Source organism: Aricia agestis, chromosome 4, assembly GCF_905147365.1.
Source record: "Aricia agestis chromosome 4, ilAriAges1.1, whole genome shotgun sequence".
Classification (NCBI taxonomy): Eukaryota; Metazoa; Arthropoda; class Insecta; order Lepidoptera; family Lycaenidae; genus Aricia; species Aricia agestis.
In genome coordinates, this window is record NC_056409.1 from 14,390,938 (window position 1) to 14,413,420 (window position 22,483).

Consider the following 22,483-nt stretch of genomic DNA (forward strand, 5'->3'; position numbering starts at 1 on the left):
AATCTCAGGAACTACTGGTCTGATTTGAAAAATTCTTTCAGTGTTAGATAGCCCATTTATCGAGAAAGGCTATAGGCTATATTTTATCTCGCTAAGACTAATAGGAGCAAAGAAATAGAGGAAAATGTGGAAAAAACGGAGGAAAATTATTACTGGAGCAATTTTTCTGTTATGTACAAACATGAAGAATAGACCACGTTAAGGAACAAAGGCTATTTTATGCGGAAAAATGTACGGTTGCGTTAAATTCCTAAATTACGCAAGCAAAGCCGCGTGAAAAATCTGTAAATAATAAAATCGTAGGAAAGTCAATTCTGTATATTGAATATTTTTGTACAATAAATAATACTTGGGATGTGATCTACTATGCTAACGCGGACGAAGTCGCGGGCAACAGCTAGTGAATTAATACAGACCAAACGTAGGGTAGGACGCCGTCAGGGCAGCTTGATGGACCGACGCGATCGTTTGAAGACGTGATGGTTAGCGGATGAATGAGGGTTGCCCGAAATTGGGATGGTTGTGCGCCAACCATCCCAGGTTGGCGCTCTATGTTCAGCAGTGGATGACGATAGGCTGATAATTATGACCTACATGGAACTGAAGTTATTTGACCTGTCATGTGGCCTAGTAAAGGTTGGGATGCACGATGAAGTCGAGTGCGAGCGAGTGGAAATAACAAAACAAGTAATAAATTAATTATTTCGCTGTATATTAATTGGTAGCATTCTCTCTGTTTCAATGGAATTCGCTCTGATTCGAGCTATTCATTGTTACGTGCAATAATTTATACTTTATGCTGTAGCTGTGATTCCAAGAATCGACCATTGCAGGAATTGCTTCAGATCGAGCAATTTAAAGATACTTAAGATAAAGACAATACGATACTTGTTTCATTATTAGGGATAATAAATAGGAGACGAAAGCTTGTACACATCTTTTTAGTAGTAAAATTGTAGAATTAAAAGGATTTCATTCGATTTCTTTTATATTTATTTAACACTAGATAAAGCCCGTAACTCCGTCGCGCCAAAATTGATTTATCACGTGGGAACCTTACATTTTTCCGGGATAAAATTATCCTATGTCCTTTCTCGGGACTCAAAGAATCTCCATACCAAATTTCAACAAAATTGGTTTGGGCGTGAAGTGGTAACAGACAGACATACACACTTTCGCATTTATAATATTAATCCATACTTAATATTATGTATGGATTGTTGGTGTTTTAAAATTAAGTATTTCTTTTTTTTTATTATTTTGCGTGCGTTGTAAGCCCGGCCGCACATTGTCCGAAATTTCTGATACGAAACATTTGAAAGTCGGCCGGACCGCCCGCGCCACACCGCACACTATCCGAAATTTCCTTCCGGCGAGTTCGAGCTCACTCGGCTCAATACAAAATGTAAGAGAGAGCGCGATCCGTCAGAAACATTTGAACTGACATCCGATCGACGTCATCTGAGTCATCTGACACATAATGTCAGACGCCCGCCGGAACGCAATTAAAAATTTCTGCCATCCGATAGACGGCATCTGACAACTCATCCGGACCGGACGTCAGATACAAAATATTTGTCATCTGACATTATGTGTCAGATGACGTCGATCGGATGAGTACTCTGGTGTTTCGTCCCAAGGTTTTTAGGCCCAGTGGGCCCAATGACCAGATATGAATTTTTGGCATTTTATCATACATATTATAGGTCACGTATTGGATATACGAGTTTTCATTTTACTAATTATTGCAATACCGCATTAACAGGAAATATTTAATATTCAAAATAATAATAATTAATTACATAAATAATAACTTATTTAATATTTATTTAAGTCAGATATAATAATTGTTAGAAGAGACTATGCCGATTAAGCCCAGCCGCACATTGTCAGAAATTTCTGATCCTAAACATATCTTACACTAAAAAATATCTAACACCTTAAAACTTATAATATTATTATTACTAGCTGCTGCCCGCGACTTCGTCCGCGTCAGCAAAATGTGATAACAAAGATAATAAAAAAAAATCCCCTATTTTTTTTTTTTAAATTAAATAATATATCCTTCTCCTTTTTGGAAGTCGGTTAAAAATTAGCCAAATTATTCCTTACTACATCAGCTATGTGCCTAAAAAAGTCCCGTCAAAATTGCTCCAGCCATTTCAGAGATTATCCGGAACAAACAGACAGACAGACAGACATACAGACAAAAATTGTAAAAAATGTTGTTTTGGTGTCTGTACCCTATATACATTCATATGCATTTAGTAAAAAATGGTTCTTTCAATATTACAAACAGACACTCCAATTTTATTTATATGTATAGATTATTACCTCAACCATGGGAATCGCAGACACAATAGATTTATAATGTCCACCCGTGCGAAGCCGGGGCGGGCCGCTAGTATTTTATATGGCAAAACAACGTTTGCCTCGACAGCTAGTTTCATATAATTTCCCCCGTATTTTCCACATTTTCCTCTATTTCTTCGCTCCTTTTAGTCTTAGTGTGATTAAAATATAGCCTATAGCCTTCCTTAATAAATGGTCTATCTAACACTGAAAGAATTTTTCAAATCGGACCAGTAATTCCTGAGATTAGCGCGTTCAAATAAGCCCTTTCATATAATTTCCCACGTTTTTTTCACATTTTCCTCTATTTCTTCGCTTCTATTAGTCTTAGCGTGATAAAATATAGCCTATAACCTTCCTCGATCAATGGGCTATTTAACACTGAATGAATTTTCAAAATAGTAGTTCCTGAGATTAGCGCGTTCAAATAAGCCCTTTCATATAATTTCCCACGTTTTTTCCACATTTTCCTCTATTTCTTCGCTCCTATTAATCTTAGCGTGATAAAATATAGCCTATAGCCTTTCTCGATAAATGGGCTATCTAACACTGAAAGAATTTTTCAAATCGGACCAGTACTTTCTGAGATTAGCGCGTTCAAACAAACAAACAAACAAACTCTGCAGAATTATAATATTAGTATAGATTATTAATACCTAAACATACTGCGTCAAATCAAGTTTAAAAAAAATACCTACTCTAATAGGTACTGCGTGAAATTTTAATGGTTGTTTTCCCACAGTAAAATGTTTCTATCTTAGTTGTACGATAGACTTGGGAAGTTTTTTTTGTATTCAAATCATAAATAAAATTCGGCCGGGCTATAGCCGCTCGCGCCTATCGGCATAAAGTTGCCATAGCACCTACGTGATACAAAGTATTTTTTATTTTCAAATTCAAATATCTTTATTGCCAGAATGTTGTTGATATAAAGGTTTTATTAAATACTTATAGTTTTAACATTCTGCCACAACAATGGCGCGTAATTGAATTAAACTTACTTATATAAAATTAATTAATTAATTAGTCGTTCTCTTACAAAAAATATATGTAAATAATTTGCCAATTAAAGAAATATATAAGCTTTATATAAAAATAATAATTATAAATAAATTTTAAACTGAAATAACTACTTATACAATAATAATATAATTAGATTATTTAGAAAATAAGTACTTTTGTTATTATTTATGTCATAAAAAAATTTAATATATACATGTCCATTGTATAATTTTTCTTTAAATATTATATTCATTCAGTGTGTAATAAATGCTTTCATACAAAGCAATTATTTTGTTTTTTATTCAAATCTACAACTTTTTTGCTAGCCCTACGGACATAAGCCCAAAAGTCATAAAAAATAATTACTTGGGACCAATCGCCAGACGAAAAAAATGTTAAAAATTCATATCTGGTGATTGGGCCCACTGGGCCCAAAAACCTTGGTTGGGACGAAACACCAGAGTACTCGATCGGATGGCAGTTCATATGTTTCTGATCAGAAATTTCGGACAATTTGCGGCCGGCATAAAATGGTTTACCTAAGCCCGGCCGCACATTGTCCGAATTCTGATCAGAAACAGTTGAATTTCGCCGGACCGCCACCCCGCACACTATCCGAAATATCCTTCCGGCGAGTTCGAGCTCACTCAGCTTAGTACAAAATGTAAGAGACAGCGCGGACGTTCAACTGTTTCTGATTAGAAATTTCGGACAATGTGCGGCCGGGCTTAAGCTGCCCTAGATAAAAAAATAATTTTATATTTGCTTACAATATAAAATCTAAAATGAGTGAATTGCAAATATTTGCGTATTTCAAATACAAGTGAACGTAATATATTAATATGAATTATAAAATGAATATCACGCACTCAGCGTTCAGTTATATCGCTCTAGCGCCTAATTCTAATTGATCGGGCTAATTAGTGACTGCCTATTGGGCCGCAGTCAATTATATTGCGATTCAGTGCGAGAGGTAAATACATTAGTAATGCAATTTAGTCACTTTATACAGAAATTCATTACATATTTGAGATCCAATTTATGGTGAATTAACACATGGTAAAATTTTGTAATTATTCAAAAGTTCCAAAGTGTAAAGGCGGCGGTAGAAAAAATTGACAGCTATTATAATTTTAAAAGCTTAAAATATTATTTTTATACGTATGTAGAGAAAGCGAAGAATTCGTCCAAACATTATATTATATAGTAAAGAATTTTTGTTTGATAGCAATAATTATTGAAGAAATGAAATCACAACTGTAACGTCATTGTAATTATTGTAAAGTATCACTGAAGGGACCGAGCTATTCCACGTTTAATTTTATATCAATGCTTTTCAAATTCCATGTAAATTTTTTAACCCCACACTGCCATGGCCCATGACAAACATTGTATGCCAAACACTGACCTCCATATAAGGTACGCAGGGTATCATAAGTCCAGCGTACTTGAACTCCTATACAAGTACGCTGAACTTATAATACCCACCTGTTTTTTGTGCCTATTTGAAGCGGAAACAGCGCTCCCAATGCGGGGGAAGAGAACTATATCTGACGTAAGCATGACGTTTGAAAGTCGCCATATTGGCGCTGATAGCAGTAGTGGAACTTGGAACTAATACTAGTGATGACAACCAATAACGATTAAGCGGCCATTTGCAAGTTACGTCAGATTTAGTTCTCTTCCCCCGCATTGGGGGCGCTGATTCCACTTAAAATAGGCAAAAAAACAGCAGTCATTTCAAAGAGTATCATAAGTCCAGTACTTATGTATAATGGAGGTCAGTGATGCCACAAACATCGAGGATGTTTGGCATACATGATACAATGTTGAATGTTACCTCTATAATAATTATTGATGTTAATGTCACAATAGACAGAACGAACCAGTACGCCGTCTTCAAAGCAACTGACGAATCGGCATCGTAACTGCTAAGTTGTACCGCTGTAACTTGTAAGCATGCTGGGAACTCTAGGAAGTATGAACGGCTAAACATGACATAATATAACAACGTATCGAGAACAATAATTCTAAGTCGGACTACTGCAACTGGTTAGTTCTGTCTATTGTGTTAATATCGTGTGTATAGACAACTATACTCAACCAAGTAGGTCGTAAAAGACGAAAGAAGTTTAATAGAGATAACCATAGACAAAGCACAGACACGTCTGTAATCTGTCGTTTAATAACCGCAGACGTGCCGCAGACCTAGACGCCGTCTACTGTTTGAGACCGAAATTGGAGTTAAATCGCATTGCAGTCGGACGCCGCAGAATTACCGACGCTGCCCGCCCTCATAGTACGGGAGCCCTAGAACATTTTTTTTTATTACTATCAAGCAATTTTTTGTGAGTAGCTTCATTTTGATAAGACAAACAACATTTTTATATATGCGAAAAATTTCGAAAGTGGTAGCTAACAGAGATAAGAAAGGATTTCATACTTTGAATTGATGGTCCTAAAATAATATGGATTGTTCTATTTGGAGGATAATTTTACTCTTAAATTATATAACTATTAACCTATCAATATACAAAAATCAGCTTGTTAGGGTTTCGTTTTAGGGTTCAGTAGTCAACCAAGTTTTGTTGATTATAGAACCCTATAACGGAACCCTAACAAGCTGATTTTTAGGGGTCTTGGAAACGACAGGGTGCCTAGATGTAGACGGGGTGCCCGGCCTACGTGAAATAGACTTTTGATAAAATAATCGGTCAAGTGCGAGTCGAGCTGGCGCACGAAGGGTTCCGTACCATAACGGATAATATAACGAAATAGGCCAAAAATTGTGTTTTTACCTTAAATTTTTATTTTATTTAAATATTATTATTAATTATTAAAGTATCATAATTACCTACTGAGACGTTTATAAAAATTTAAAGTGCCTAGCTGTTGGCATTATTGATTACGACCAAAAAAGGCCAAGAAAATAACATTTGTTTTATGGGACCCGACCCTTAAATATTAATTTTATTTTATTTTTAGTATCTGTCGGCAACAAAAATATACAATCTGCGAAAATTTCAGGAGTCTAGCTATAGCGGTTATTGAATTACAGCCTGGAGACAGACAGACAGACGGACAGACCTCGAAGTCTAAGTAATAGGGTACGGTTTTTACCCTTTGGGTACGGAACCCTAAAAACGTGATTGCTAACAGTACCCAGTGTGATATTACGTGTTTGAGGCTCTCAGCGGATCAGGCCGCTTGTTATCATATTGTAATCCTCTCCAGCCATCACCCTTCCATATACCCGATCGATATTTTAATGCTTACATAATTCGATTCTAACTAAGCATTTTGAACTTTAGCGCTGCCACATACATTGCTCGTAATTAATTTAGTATTACAGCGGAACCCGAAAAACCTGTACACAAAGTGATGATACTAAATAATATTTTTGCATACTATTCGGAGTGAGATGAGATGTATTTTATGTCACTTAAAAAAATATTTTTTTATATAAAATTAGGGTGCAAACGAGCAAACGGATCACCTGATGGAAAGCAACGACCGTCGCCCATGGACACTCGCAACATCAGAACAGTTGCGTTGCCGACCTTGTCACCTGGTCCGGAGCAGGGACAATAAAAAGAGAGAGAAGAGATAAATAAAAAGAAGAAATAACAAATTTAACAAATTTATTTAAAAGAAAAAGAGGAGAAAAGAGAGAAGAGAAACCTAGTCAGTCGGAGAGCGGGTACGCGGGTACGAAGCCTAGCCTCAGTCTATTTTGCAGTTTTTTTTTTAATTCACGGGTAGGGACACTACACTTATCTTGGGATCAGACAGCGACTTGGGGGACACCAGCTCCTCAGGTCTCCGTGAGCTTCCAGACAGGCGTAGGGTCGACGGCCAGCTGTTGGTGCCGAGATGTTCGGGACCCCGTCGGTCGTCGGCATGAGCAGCACGTGGTCGGCTCCAGGCGACCAAACTCTGCTGCACACGCTCTGTTTTTTAAAGTTTGCAGGTCGTATTGGTCCAGAAATACTGCTGGCGACAGTTTGTCCAAGAATTTTTAAGATTTTAAGGCATTATTAATGAATTATTCAACTGTGCTTTATCTCAAATTCATTTTTGATAGAACATTTTCTAAAAAGTCCTGATATATAGACATTTGAACCATGTGTACCCCATATTATATCATTATATAACATATTATTACTCAGTAATAATATAATCTACTACCCAGTATACTAAGTTTACACTTAACTAAAGAATTTAAGAGTTATGTTTCCTTAACTTAAAGGCACGACAATTAAAATATCAAACAATTAAATTGTCTTTATTTTGCTAATCACAATTAAGGCCTTGTAAGTTGTAGCAGATTAGCGCCCTCATTTACCAAAACAAAGTTTCTTAAGCAAAAGATTGATTCGATCTGCTTCGAATTGGCTAACATTGAATTGCTTACGGATTTCATAATTCCTTGTGATAAGGTTCATTAAACACAATCGGAAACAAAGTATAAAACAAATTAAAAGAAAACGTAAAACTTTAGCAAAACTAAAAGAATAATAATTTTGCTAACTTTGGAAGCTACAGCTCAATAAGAAAAGCTCGGGCTCCCTAGAGATCATAATATCAAAGGGTTTTCGAGGTTGGATACCACTGTCGATCCGGGCGACACAGGAGATACAATAGTGGGCCAAAGCCCGTTAAAAAAAATAGAGCCCAATAAATGAAAAAGCTAGCTAAGTGCCTGTTCAGATGAGGCGATTTACGCGCGAAGTCCATACGCGCGTTTCAATTTCTATTGCATTCAGATTCCGCGTTTTACACCCGTTTTTACGCTACAAACATGGACTCGAAGTTATCACGCTCCAATCATATACGTCCATTCGCAACGGACTCGCGCGTAGTACTGGACGTTGCAATGGCACCCAAGTAACTCGACTCGCGCGTCGCTCGCGCGTTTTACGGGCTAGTCGAGAGTCCCGTTCATTGCAAGCGTTTTACGCGCGAGTAAGAAAACGCGCGTAGGCATCTGGACGCGATATAATGTAGATCTAGTATCTCGGGTACGCGCGTAAAGCGCGCGAGTCGCTCACTCGCGCGTAATTTAACGCCTCATCTGGACAGGCACTTATGGTTATTTTAAAGGCTCTAAAGGTACCGGCCCGATCAACGCGGCAAGCGACCGCGGCTGACAAAAACTCAAATAAAATAAAATGTCACTTTATTACATAGGTTTGATTTTGCTCTTCGCTACTATAGCGGTGGCATGGGTCGCTACTCGCTAGATCAATGTCGATTGCCTAGAAAATGAAACCTAACCTATATCACAAAGTGGCATTTTTTAATTTTTGTCGGTCGCGGTCGCTTGTGGTAAAGATAGGAAAGTCACTTTTACGGATAAGTGAAGTTTTACTTCCTAAACACTCAAATAAAGAACAGTTATCTAGGAAGAAGGAAAACTAATAATATAATTCTTAGCTATCTTGTAAACTTTACAGCGTCATAACTACCAACAGTTGTAGGTAAGTTTAAAGTTTATTAAGGAGCAAGTTTAAAGTAATGAAACGAATAAACACGGTAGGCTCAAAAGGATATTGGCGGTCCACATATAAAATGACTAGCTGTTGCCCGCGACTTCGTCCGCGTTAGCATAGTAGACCACGTCCTAAGTATTATTGTACAAAAATATTCAATGTACAGAATTGACCTTCCTACGATTTTATTATATTTAGATGTTCTGTGCGGCTTCGCCCGCGTTATTTAGGAATTTCACGCAACCGTACATTTTTCCGCAAAAAAATTGCCTATGTGCTTTCACGTGGTCTATTCTTCATGTTTGCCAAATAACTTAAAAACACTGAAAGAATTTTTCAAATCGGACCAGTAGTTCCTGAGATTAGCGCGTTCAAATAAGCCCTTTCAAATAATTTCCCCCCGTTTTTACCACATTTTCCTCTATTTCTTCGCTGCTATTAGTCTTAGAGTGATAAAATATAGCCTATAGCCTTCCTCGATAAATGGGCTATCTAACGCTGAAAGAATTTTTCAAATCGGATTGGTAGTTCCGCAGATTAGCGCGTTCAAACAAACGAACTCTTCCGCTTTATAATATTAGTATAGATTTTTCCACATTTTCCTCTATTTCTTCGCTCCTATTAGTCTGAGCGTGATAAAATATAGCCTATAGCCTTCCTCGATATATGGGCTATCTAACACTGAAAGAATTTTTCAAATCAGACCAGAAATTCCTGAGATTAGCGCGTTCAAACAAACAAATAAACAAACTCTTCCGCTTTATAATATTAGTATATATGTAACATACATCTTCCATAGTCTAAGCTTCTAATTTGATTTTTAACCGGCTTAAATAAATAAAATAAAATAAAAATTGTTTTATTTCTGAATAAATTTGAATCAAATATTTTCAGAATGTTGAACTACATGTTGCCTACCACCGGTTCGGGAACTAACCCGGCGAGAAGAACCGGCGTAAGAAACTCGCACGGGGCCACTTTTTAGTAAAAAAGTGGAAAATTTGTCTTTTAAAAAAATAAAATTTACAATGTAAATAACTTAATCTATACAATATGAATACACAATTGTAAGTCACATATAATAAATGTAGAAGCAGCCTTGCAAGCAGCCATCCTACTCCCAAGATGTGCTATCGTTTAGGAAATCTTTGACCGTATAGTAGGCTTTGGCACACAAACGTTCTTTAATTACTTTTTTAAATTTATTAATTGATAGATTTTGAACGTTTTCCGGGATTTTATTGTAAAGGCGTATACATTGACCTTTAAAAGATTTACTTATTTTGCTAAGTCTGATCACTGGTATTTCCAGCTTGTGCCTATTTCTAGTGTTTCTACCGTGACTATCACTTTTAGTTTTAAATTTAGTTAAATTCTTTCTAACATACAATACATTATCCAAAATGTATTGAGAAGCAACAGTTAGAATACCAATTTCTTTAAACTTTTCTCTCAGAGATTCAAAAGCTGACATTTTATAAATTGAGCGTATAGCTCGCTTCTGCAGCACAAAAATTGTATTAATGTCGGCAGCGTTTCCCCATAAAAGGATACCATAAGACATTCTACTGTGAAAATAACTAAAATAAACTAGTCTTGCCGTGTCTTCATCAGAAATTTCCCTAATTTTTCTGACTGCATATGCTGCAGAACTGAGCTTACCTGCAAGATTAGCAATATGAGGACCCCACTGTAATTTACTATCTAATGTAATGCCTAAGAATACAGTGGAGTCCACCAAATTCATTTTCTCATCATTTAATAGTAAATTGGTTTGAACTTGCCTAACATTGGGCAAAGTAAATTTTAAACATTTGGTTTTCTTAGAGTTTAAAAGTAAGTTATTAACATTAAACCAATGTACTATTTTTGAGAGAGCACTATTTACCTCGTCGTAATTTGACTGCCGTCGCTTCTCTTTAAAAATAAGTGAAGTGTCATCAGCAAAAAGTACTATCTCATTATCCTTAACTAGATAAGGTAAGTCATTAATGTAGATGAGAAAAAGAAATGGTCCTAAAATGGATCCCTGTGGTACACCTAATTCTATTTTGGTCCCATTGGATCTTTTACTATTAACTTCAACCCTTTGAGTCCTATTTTTGAGGTAAGAAGTCAAAAGGCTGAGTGCTGAGTCCCTTATGCCATAGTGGTGCAATTTTTTGACTAAAGTAGCATGCTCGACACAGTCAAATGCCTTAGAGAGGTCACAAAAAATACCTAAGGCATCCTGTGACTCCTCCCAAGCTTCAAATATGCTACAAAGAAGACCTATACCAGCATCCGTTGTGGAACGACCCTTAGTAAAACCGTATTGGTTATTGTGTAATAAATTATTTAAATTAAAATGTAACAGTAATTGCTGTAAAATTATTTTTTCAAATATTTTACTAAGAGTCGGTAAAATCGAAATAGGCCGGTAATTAGTCGGATCTGATTTAATTCCCGCTTTAAATAAAGGTACGACCTTACTGTGCTTCATTAAGTCAGGAAAAACACCACTCTTAATGCAGTCATTGAAAATTATTGCCAGATGAGGAGCTATGATGTCAATTATCGATTTAATAATTTTTGTAGACATGCCCCAGAGATCAGTAGTATTTTTAATATTCAACAATTTAAAGGTATCAATAATATCTCTAGGGCTAATTTCCCTAAACTTGAAATTGACATCACATTCCTTTACATTGTCTCTGAGTAGCTTTTCAGCAGCTTCTGGTGAGGAATTTAGATTTTTTGTAGTTGAGACCGGAATGTCAGCAAAAAACTTTTCAAAAACCGTCGCAACTTCGAGATTATTTGTAATCTTTTTATTTTCAAAGTATAATTCAAAATCAGTGTTACGACAGGTGACGTTTCCAGTCTCACCAGATATAACCTTCCATGTAGTTTTGATTTTATTTTTAGAATTTTTAATTTTATTTTTGATATATAGAGCCTTAGCAGCTTTACAAACTTTTCTGAAGGTTTTAGAATAATTTTTAACATATGCTTTAAATGATTCACTACTGTTGCTACACCTCTCATCATATAATTCATATAATCTTTGCCTACTTATTTTAATTCCTTTAGTTGCCCATTCAATAAATCTGGTTTTTTTATTATCGTTTCTAACTGTTTTAGAAGTAAATACTGTATTAAATTGTGTTCTTATTACCTTAAACAAATTATTAAAAGCTTCATCTGAGCTATTTGATCTACCCAATGACTGAATATTTGAATTTAATTTACTTCTAAATTGCTCAATACGTTTTGTAGTCACAGGAACAAACACAAGATTATCCTTTACGTTATTATCGCAATTGACATTAAATGATGCTAACTGTCCACAGTGATCAGAGCTTAACTTATTAATTATTTCTTTTTTATCGGGAATGAGATTTGTAAATATGTTATCAATACAAGTAGCTGTGGTCTCACAGACTCTTGTAGGTTCATGAAACAAATTGCAAAGGTTATATGATTTAAATAAAGATGTGAATCTAACAGTTGTGGAATTTAAATCCAATAAATTAATATTAAAGTCTCCACATATAATAACCCTTTTGTTAGATGCACATATTTTTGACAGTATTTGTTCCATAGTTTGTTCAAAGGTATCAAATAACCCTGAAGGAGGCCTGTATACACCCACAATAATAAGATGACTTAGCTCTATGCAAGCTACTTCAATTGTTCGTTCAATAGAGAGACTCACAATATCTTTACGTTCCTTAAATTTTAAATTATTTCTAATTAATATTAAAGAGCCGCCTCTAATGGCATTTTCTCTACTGAACGAACTAGCTATCTGGTGGTTATTGAAATTGAAAGTGAGTTCATATTGTCTGAACCAGTGTTCAGATATACAAATAATATCAATGTTAAATTCCTTTAAAAATAACTCAATTTCAAGTTCTTTACCTACCATACCTTGTAAATTTTGATGCACCAGATTAATCAAATTACATTTATTCTTACTTAATATATTTGAGTCTAACAAATTATTGGTAGGATTTTCAATACTAAATTTATTTCCGCAAGAGATGTCCTCCATTGTCTTATTATCTAATTTAAATAAATATTTGGAACATATTCCAATTCGTTAATATTATGACTAGTATAATTCTGCTCAATAGAAGCAGTAGTCTCTGAAGCCAAACACTTGGCTTGTTTAAAATCTAAAAAGTTAAATAGCAACCTGGCTATTCGTCTTTTATAAAAATTAGATAAGAAGTACTTATCTCTTGTCATGGTGGATAACTTAAAATCTAAATTATTAATGTCTACAACCTGACATTGCTTATGTGAGTCATTTAAAATGATACAATTATTATTTACAGCAGTATACATTAGGCTGTTCAGTTGATACCTAGAATAGTTTTCTTTATTATATCTCTTTGGCAACATTTGTATATAGGGAAAAGTAAACAAGATAACATTATTAATATTTTCAATAATAAATAATTTATCTAGAAATTCGGTCATTTGTTTTTTGTTTAATTTTCCCTTCCTCCCAACTAAAACTATTAATGTTGTATTCGGACAATAAGTCATAGCCAAAGCCCTGCACATTATTTCACTATAAGTAGCTCCAGGCATACAGAAATTGGAAAATGATTGTCCAATACACATCCTATTTAAATAAATATTAGGTTTCTCAGTTTGACCGTATTATGTATGTTTTTAATCTTTGTTTGTACCTATGTGATGAACCGATTTGATGATTATTTTTTGTTTGATACAAAATTACAGCCATAAATATACAAAAAAGTAATTAGTTGATTTTTGAATTGATACAGAAAAATTGATTCAGATAATAATAATGAATAATATTATATCGAGTAATAATTATAAGAATAAGAAACCAATCCATTCATAGATTTCATGCTTCTTTCTTATAGAATACGCTTGGTGTAAAATCAATAAACGATTTTATTGATTTTACACCAAGTCTTGACTTAGTCGTTAATTAAAAAAAAAAATCTAACAATAAATTAAGAAAACTTTTCAATTCTACCGAGCTATCTCCAAACCCGAACTTGCTAATGTATTCTCCACAACCAACACACACTACATAGTTAATAGTTATCATCGCCATAATATAAATGTGAACAGTAAACTAACTTCATGCTAGACTGCCAATTTACGCACACAATATAACTGGTACGATTTCATATAAATAATTTAGAGTGCAAAACTAGGCAAATTAATTATTCAGTGACATGTTACGCGCGCAAAAAACTTATTTCAGTGTTGGGCAAGTTGGATTGAATGGAGACGGATAAGTTTTTTTTATCTTTATTTAATGAGCTTCTTAATTAATGAACATGTCGCTCAATAACATTTTTTAAAACTATTTACAAAATAAGAAAGGAATAAACAACGAAAAAACAATGATCAATAATTGAGGACATGAGTGGAAGAAGGTAACTAACATTTTACAACTTAAGAGCAAGTACTAATTTTGACACTGTTAAACAAACAGAGTAACTTACCTACTTCGTAATGTTCGGGCCACACTAACGAGAAACGCCACAACTAAAACATGTTATAGCATTATCGCCTTTATATGCCACTAATTAAAGGCGATAATGCTATAACATTTTTTAGAATTAACGCGATAATTAACGGCGTTTCTCGTTAGTGTGGCCCGAACATAATAATAACACCCCCCACACCGGTTTCGGTGACGGTGGCCGGTTTCATTGAAACCAGGCCAGGTACGCAGGAGAAATTTTATAGTGCCCAAGTGTGTGCGCAGTACACAAGAGCACTCTCTATTCCTTTACTCTCATCACTCAGTGGGATGGAAGACCGACACGACTGGCGAGAGATCAGGTGCAGGACCAACTTTTTACATGCCCATCCAACGCATGGATCATCTTACTTGTCAGACAATCACTTGATCAGCCAGCATTGTCCTAACCAAACTTGGAAATAACATGTTTCCAACGCGGGAATCGAACCCACGACCTCCGAGTCAAGAGCCACGCTCTTAATCACTGGACCACGGAAGCGTTAGGCTACTTCGTAATCTAGATCTAATTATCTATACATGGAATCCACATTTTTCGATTTCAATTAATCATTTTCCCGGTCCCAAGCCTCCAAATTATATGCAGAAAAAAGTCAGTTTAAATTGTTAGTGACCCACTTAATGGCCACTTATATCTTCATTTCTGTGTTGGGCAAGTTATGTATTTTATAGGACGCAGAAGTGAGTCTACTGTAGATGTTTGTGCTGTATAGTAGCTGTTATCATCACATCAGCCACTTAGCAACTTGTCGGTCATGTAACTCGCAAACGAGTTTACTAAGTTCGTGAATTAATTATTATTAGTCAAAACATTTATATGACGGTGTGTATTGGACATTGTAAGTTGTTTAATATACAGAGGAAAGCTTATGGTATAAATGTTTGAGAAAAAAATCTTTACAATAATATACCGTTCCAAAATCAAAATCTATTGATGATTTAATACACAAGTCTAACACTCTGGCTAGAAACTCGAAATTTCGCACATATTATGTTCGTCTTGTAATGATTTGTGACTATCCACTAAATAAGGGTAGTTAAGAATTCGAAATTCAAAAGTAGGGTAGTGCTATTTTAATTTCCACGTGGGAAAAGCTTCATGAAAAAAAAAGTTATTCTATATTTACCTAGAAGTATTGTTCACAGGTCTTGTACTGTTAATTTATTATTTTATTACTTACTTTTACAAGCGGTCCACATTTCGTCATTTTTTATTACAACGAAAACAGGATGTTCGGCTTGTACGGACTAATTACAACAGAAATATTTTTATGTTCACTTAACATTCAATTAATTGATTAATGATACTCGTAAATCGTTGGGAGATTTTTAATGATTAGTATCTCTTGGTTTTTACTTGAACCTGTTTACGTGATTTTGCAAAAAGCTGGTTAAAAGAATTCGGAAATGGAACGTATAGAAATGAGAAAAAAAAAATTGATGTTTTTTTTTCAAGAATGCAAAAAAGCTCTAGTCTAATCTTAGGAAAATCAAAAAATATCGAAAGCACGAAGCCTCTTCAATCAATTTATTTAATTTTTTCGCAGGCATCTGGTTTAATAGTGCGAAATATACTAAGGATTAGAATTAATAATTAAGTAAACTGTAATTAAATATAATATAGAATAGTTATAGAATATAATAAAAATAATATACGAAATACTTTGAAACTATGAACACATTAAATTCGTAGGTTCAACGAACTCTCTCACGATCTTCAAAATCGAAAAAACTTTTAAAGCTGAATGAATGGATGTTATTAATAGAATGAAAAAACATGACGAATTTACTTAGTATGTTACCTTTGTACCTAGAGACTAGAGGTCAACTAGACAAGTTTTTCTCTTTAAAGTCATTGATCGAAAATCACCAAGCTATCCCGTTTTATTATGGCGTAGCTAAAAGGTAGGCTTTATTTCTATAATTTTACATAATTGACGCCCGCTGCAGCCCCGCAACTCCGTTGCATAGTAAAAGGAGGGGAAGTAAGTTATCTTCATACAAAGGCACCGTGCGCGGCTTGTATGTGTGCGCCATAGTATCAATGCGTCGCCACGTACGGCACACAACAAAATCTCGGCCAGTTTTACTAGGCAGGTACCGCCGAGATTTTGTTGTGTGCCGTACGTTGCGTCAAAATTCGCTTATAACCGTCCATTTTTCCGGGACAAAAGTACTCTATGTCCTTTCCTGGGACTCAAAGTACCTCAATATCAAATTTCAGCAGCAAATAAATTCTTAGACTTTGCAGGTCTATGTAATATTATGGTCGTGACTCGTGTTATGTTATGTCACACAAACCTAACCCGACCAAAAAATTTAGTTCTGATGTCTATGAACCAATATCTGTGATGACTGATGGTACACACATAGAATTTCCCAAAGGAGAAGCTAGTAATGCCAGCCAGTATAAGTACTGGTCTACTGGAACATAGATGTAATTCTATCACTTTAAAAGCTTCCTCTGGGGCTACTCCAACTTACTGGTACAGTGAATTGAAACACAGATATAGTTGAAATGTTTTTTAAAATGTAATTTAACCTATTTTATAGAAATAAAAAAATACGAGTTACACTTGTTGACTGCCGCGGTAAAGCTATTGCATATCATTTTTAGGGTTCCGTACCTAAAGGGTAAAAACGGGACCCTATTACTGAGACTTTGATGCCTGTCCGTCTGTCTGTCCGTCTTTCTGCCCGTCTGTCTGTCTGTCTCCAGGCTGTAACTTGTAACTCAATAACCGCTATAGACTCCTGAATTTTGACAGATTATGTATTTTTGTTGCCGCTATAACAATAAATACTAAAAACAAAATACAATTAATATTTAAGGGGGGCTCCCATACAACAAACATTATTTTTAGGCCTTTTTGCTCGTAATCAATAATGGCAACAGATGGGTACTTGAAATTTTCATAAAGGCCTTAGTTATATGTCTACTTTAATAATTAATAATAATATTTAAGTAATATAAAAATTTAAAGGGGGTTCCAATACAAAATCACAAATTTTTGGCCTATTTTTTGTCTATAACGGTACGGAACCATTCGTGCGCGATCCGACTCGCTCTTGGGCGATTTTTTATATTGCGAAAAAATTCGCATACGTCTGGTCGCACACACACAAACACCGTGCGAAGTCTGCCGAACTGAAACGACGTTAGCACGGCAATGCCGCACCAGAGTACGTGGTTAGGTTTATTTCGTTATGGAATTTCTTGATTCGGTCGCCGCACTCAAAACCCGCGATAAAAGCTATGTAATAGCTTAAGAGGAGTCCACACCGCCGTTTTTCCATACAAACGTTGTCCCCTGTTTCCTCCCTGGATAATGCCGGTAGAGTTATGATTTTTTTCCTGAATATCTATAGCCACTATTAGCATGTCCCTATGTTTCCTTTTTTTTATAATTTTATTATTAAAAAAGATAAGAACGTCCAAAAACCCAAAAAAATGGCCAGATTTTCTTCTGTGTTCAAACACCCAGAAAATAAACCCAAAATGGCCGAAAACTACATCAAATAGCCTTGGGTGACCACACTCTTTGTATCGACATGCCATGCCCATTATAATTGAAGACATTAGCGGATGAAGTGGGTAACTAACATTTATAATATAAGGGCAATTACTCATTTTTAGGGTTCCGTAGTCAACAAGGAACCCTTAAATATAGTTTCGGTCTGTCCGTCTGTCTGTCTGTCTGTCTGTCCGCGGTTTTATTCAGAGACTGTAGGACCTACAAAGCTGTAATTCGGCATGAATGGAGATATTAATTATGCCGACAAAATGGTACTTATATAAAATCTTTTTTTTATGGTACCTCCCCTACACATCAAGCGGGGATGATATTTTTTTTCGCGTCCACCCCACCGTGTCGTTAGATAGGTTTTTTTAAATATTACGATATAAGTATATCATTTTTTGATTTAGGGATCCATTTGTGAAATATGATATATAAGTAAGTATATAACTAAGTATATAAGTATATATAAGTTTCAAAGCAGAAAAAATCGTTAGAGTTCAGTGTCCTTCTACTAGCTAAGCGGCTGCTTCTGGAAATGTGAAATAATTTATGGGAGTAGCAAATATGCTGAATTTAATAGGAAAATTGTCACGGCTAAAAGACTTCATAAGTTACATAGTATAATATAGTCGATCAACTAAAAAAATATTCGGTGAAATGTAATGAACTTTTTGTTCAAATTCCTTTGAACGTTACTGAAATGATGTTTTTAGTCGTGTAAAACACGTTATAAAATATGGACATTCATTGACCATACAAAAATTATCTAGATGATTAGATATCAGCTAGATGAAGTAGGTAACTTACCTACTTCATCTAGCTGATATATGTATATCTAATTATCTAGCTATACAAAATATCCACTTTATTTGAATTTCATATCATTTTCCATCGGCCTCTATTTATGCAAACAAAAAAAAACTCAATTTTCAAATTGCTAGTTGCCCACTTCATCCACTAACGTCTTCATTACTAATACAGCGAAGTTTACAACAAGCCTTAAACTTTAAAATCTCAGGATATGGTCTTAAGTCTCGTCAGAAGGTCAATATTATAATTGAGTAACGTCGTTCTTGACTTAGAGTCATCAAGGCAACACTATTAAGAACATTATAGAATTAACGCAGATGTGAACTAATCTCAGCAATTAATATCTGTTGTTGAATTGTTAATAACATTAGATGACTTCTAGATACTTAGAGTAAATTATCGAGGTTAGGTAGAGTATTTAAAATAAGTCTAGTTTATAAATAGCACCGTGGGAATAGGAATAATATATGAACACTATGGCTATATTAACCTTAAAATAAGACCTCTACGTAGGGAATAACAAACTCTACATTCGTAGTAATATTAAATTCAGCAGTGACATAACGAAAGAATAAAAACATACGAAGAATAATTATTCTCCTGAGACCAAAAATGACGACAACTTTATAACTTAACCCGTCCTAACTCCTAATCGAGTTATAATAGTTCCCTACATTTCCATAACAGAAATATTGTGTATTAGGACTTTCGTATAAACGTAGTTGTTGCAGAAAATATAAAATTTGCATAATAATTATACGGTCTGCATGATATTTGGGTACTTACGTGAAATTACTAATTGTACCTAGGAGTTAGGACACACGTTTAAGTACAGTTAGTGTTTTAGGAACTATATATATACTTACTTTAAATAATGTTAATTTTATTTCTTATAAGAATGTTTAAGCTTTTTCAAGCTACCGAAAATTTTGAAATAATGTTGGAAGATAGCGCACATTATGCTTGTTATATATTTATATATAAAATAATATAGGCATTTGAAATATTTTACCATCATCTTGGCTTTCAAACATGGTAATCGGCATACCTATTTTCATAAAACCTGCTTCTAAAAACATTAGCATGCGAAAATATTCACAATTAACAGAAAAACGTAGCTCCGACTTTTGAATATCGAATCTAGACCTTTTCACTATTTTAATAACTTACCAAATCCAATGAAAATAACAAAGTCCCCACAAGCCACTGAACAAACACAGTCACAAATCCACGTTCGAAAAAGGTTGGCGAAAAACTGAACGAACGTCCGCTCACGCACCGAGTTGTTTCCGAACTGTTTCGGTCAGGCGAGCGAGGTAACTTGCGAGCTTAGGGCGGCTACAGATAGACGACAAAGCTTTTATAATCCGACTTAAAAAAAGTTATCATTTATCGATTCGACCCGTATATTTATGTAAGAATTATTCTAGAACTGCTCAGTTTTCTATATATGTCGTAGGATGATTTGATAAATCCGTGTTTTCGCGAAATCCCTAGAATTTTCGCGAAAATTTGATTTATCAAATCATCCTACGATGTCGTAGGATGATTTGATAAATCGAATTTCCGCGAAAATTCTAGGGATTTCGCGAAAACACGGATTTATCAAATCATCCTACGACATATATATAAAACTCAAGGGTGACTGACTGACTGATTGACATAGTGATCTATCAACGCACAGCCCAAACCTCTGCACGGATCGGGCAGAAATTTGGCTTGCAGGTAGATGTTATGACGTAGGCATCCGCTAAGAAAGGATTTTGATCAATTCCAACTCCAAGGGGTTAAAATAGGAGATGAAATTTTGTATATAATAATCCTTCTTAACGCGAGCGAAGCCGCGGGCAAAAGCTCGTCGTGTTATAAAAAAAAGCCAAGACGTGTATGACGTATGTTTTTGTGTTTGTGTTCGCAAATTTCCGTAACCACAAGTCCAATTTAAGTAATTATTTTTTTGTTGTAACGGGTATTCTTCAACTTACTGGTTTTATCAAAATCTATTCAGTTGTTTTTGAGATAGGGAAATTTAATTTTCACTTACGTATAATTTTGAACTCGTTTTTATTTTTTAAAAACTATTATCAATTATTATTATGTAACTCTTAATATAGGACATGTATAGTTGAATAGATAAATAAAATAATAATAATAAAAGGTGCGTCCGGCTCTGCTGTCCAAAACACACATTTTCTCAAAATGAAAAGTATTTAATGTCATTTTCCGTGGCCTACTCTATGTCTACGCCATCAGTCGGCCCAGTAGTTTCACAAGGTATTCGACGTTAACATACAAACAAAACGGACACAGGAATGCCAACAAAGCCCAATCTTCAAATCTTCAAATCCAGCAGGGGCTCCCAATCTTTTTCAGCCAGCGGCGCAGTTACACTACACAATATTTTGTCACGGCGCGGCGCCCCACTCTACCAAGCTATTACAAAAAGATACTGTATATTATATAAACAACTTTAATGATTTTAGTTAGGTTAAAGCAGGTAATTTGTTATTGGTATTGGTGATGACTGATGAAGTATATAAACGTGGGAGAGCCTTGCTTCGGCACGAATGGGCCGGCTCGACTGGATAAATACCACGTTCTCACAGAAAACCGGCGTGAAACAGCGCTTGCGCTGTGTTTCGCCGAGTGAGTGAGTTTACCGGAGGCCCAATCCCCTACCCTATTTCCTTCCATACCCTCCCCTATTCCCTTCCCTTCCCTACCCTCCCCAATTGACTCTTAAAAAGCCTGCAACGCACTTGCAGCTCTTCTGATGCTGCGAGTGTCCATGGGCGATGGAAGTTGCTTTCCATCAGGTGACCCGTTTGCCCCCTTATTTCATATTAAAAAAAGACTCACGGCGCCCTTCTTGCCTTTCCACGGCGCACCAGGGCGCCGCGGCGCACACCTTGGGATCCCCTGATGTAGCCTTTAAGTAATCAGTATTTTCTTGTATTGTCTTGAAAAATAATATTATTACGAAGAGGCTTATAAATGACATATCGTGGCCTAATAATGGCCCCATTATTAGGCCACGCATTTTGCATTCGGTGTTATTTTGGGGCCATTTTGACTTACTTAAATGTTTTCTTGTATACATTTTTTCCTATCAAATAAATTATACTTACGTGGTGCCATAATATTATGAGTATATCTCAAAGGAGTATGGGCAAATTTGTATGGAGCGTGGGCTATCCGCGGCCAAGAACAATTCTAACATATATTTATACTTAGGAGTCCTACAATTACAGTGTAGAAATCTCATCGCCGAAATATAATTTAAAAGTGGATAAAATACATTTTTATTTTTCAACATAATATGCATAATTTAATAAGTATATTAGTTTATGTTTAGAGCAAAAGCGGGAAGATAAGGTGAAAGGTTTTTATAAACAGGACCAGTGTTTATTAGTACATACTCGTGCTCAATAATATCACTTAATTCCGCTGCTGGTAACCTTTTTTTTTGATGCGCAGGGGAAACCCATCATGGGTGCCCCGGGTTGGGGATGTGCCTCAGTTAGCTGAAGCACCCTGGGGGTATGTGGGACTCTTACCCACTAAAACCACCTGCGGTTTGCCTTCAGCCGTATACGGAGGGATATCCTGGATCTGTCTTACACAGGACTCCCTCCACGACCGGCCGGTCTACCTCAAAAGGGACCGGACTTCCACCAAAGTTAGGGAACGCTTAGGCAAACTAAAGCGTTCCTCTCGGCGCCGGGACTAGCTAAGCCGGGTAGGTTCCCATCCTGACTCGGAGCCCCGTGGGACGGAAGTTATTGGAG

At 35.5% G+C, this 22,483-nt stretch overlaps 1 protein-coding gene across 2 annotated transcripts in view; it reads right to left on the bottom strand.

The window, feature by feature from the left end:
- Positions 1 to 19,972, bottom strand: part of LOC121726197 (Fc receptor-like protein 5) — a 113,146-nt gene extending 93,174 nt beyond the window's left edge. For both annotated transcript variants that reach the window (XM_042113431.1, XM_042113435.1), the window contains exon 1: positions 19,866 to 19,972. The gene's annotated coding sequence lies outside the window, so the exon portion shown is untranslated. The remainder of the gene's footprint in view (positions 1 to 19,865) is intronic.
- Between the last annotated feature and the right edge of the window lie 2,511 nt (positions 19,973 to 22,483).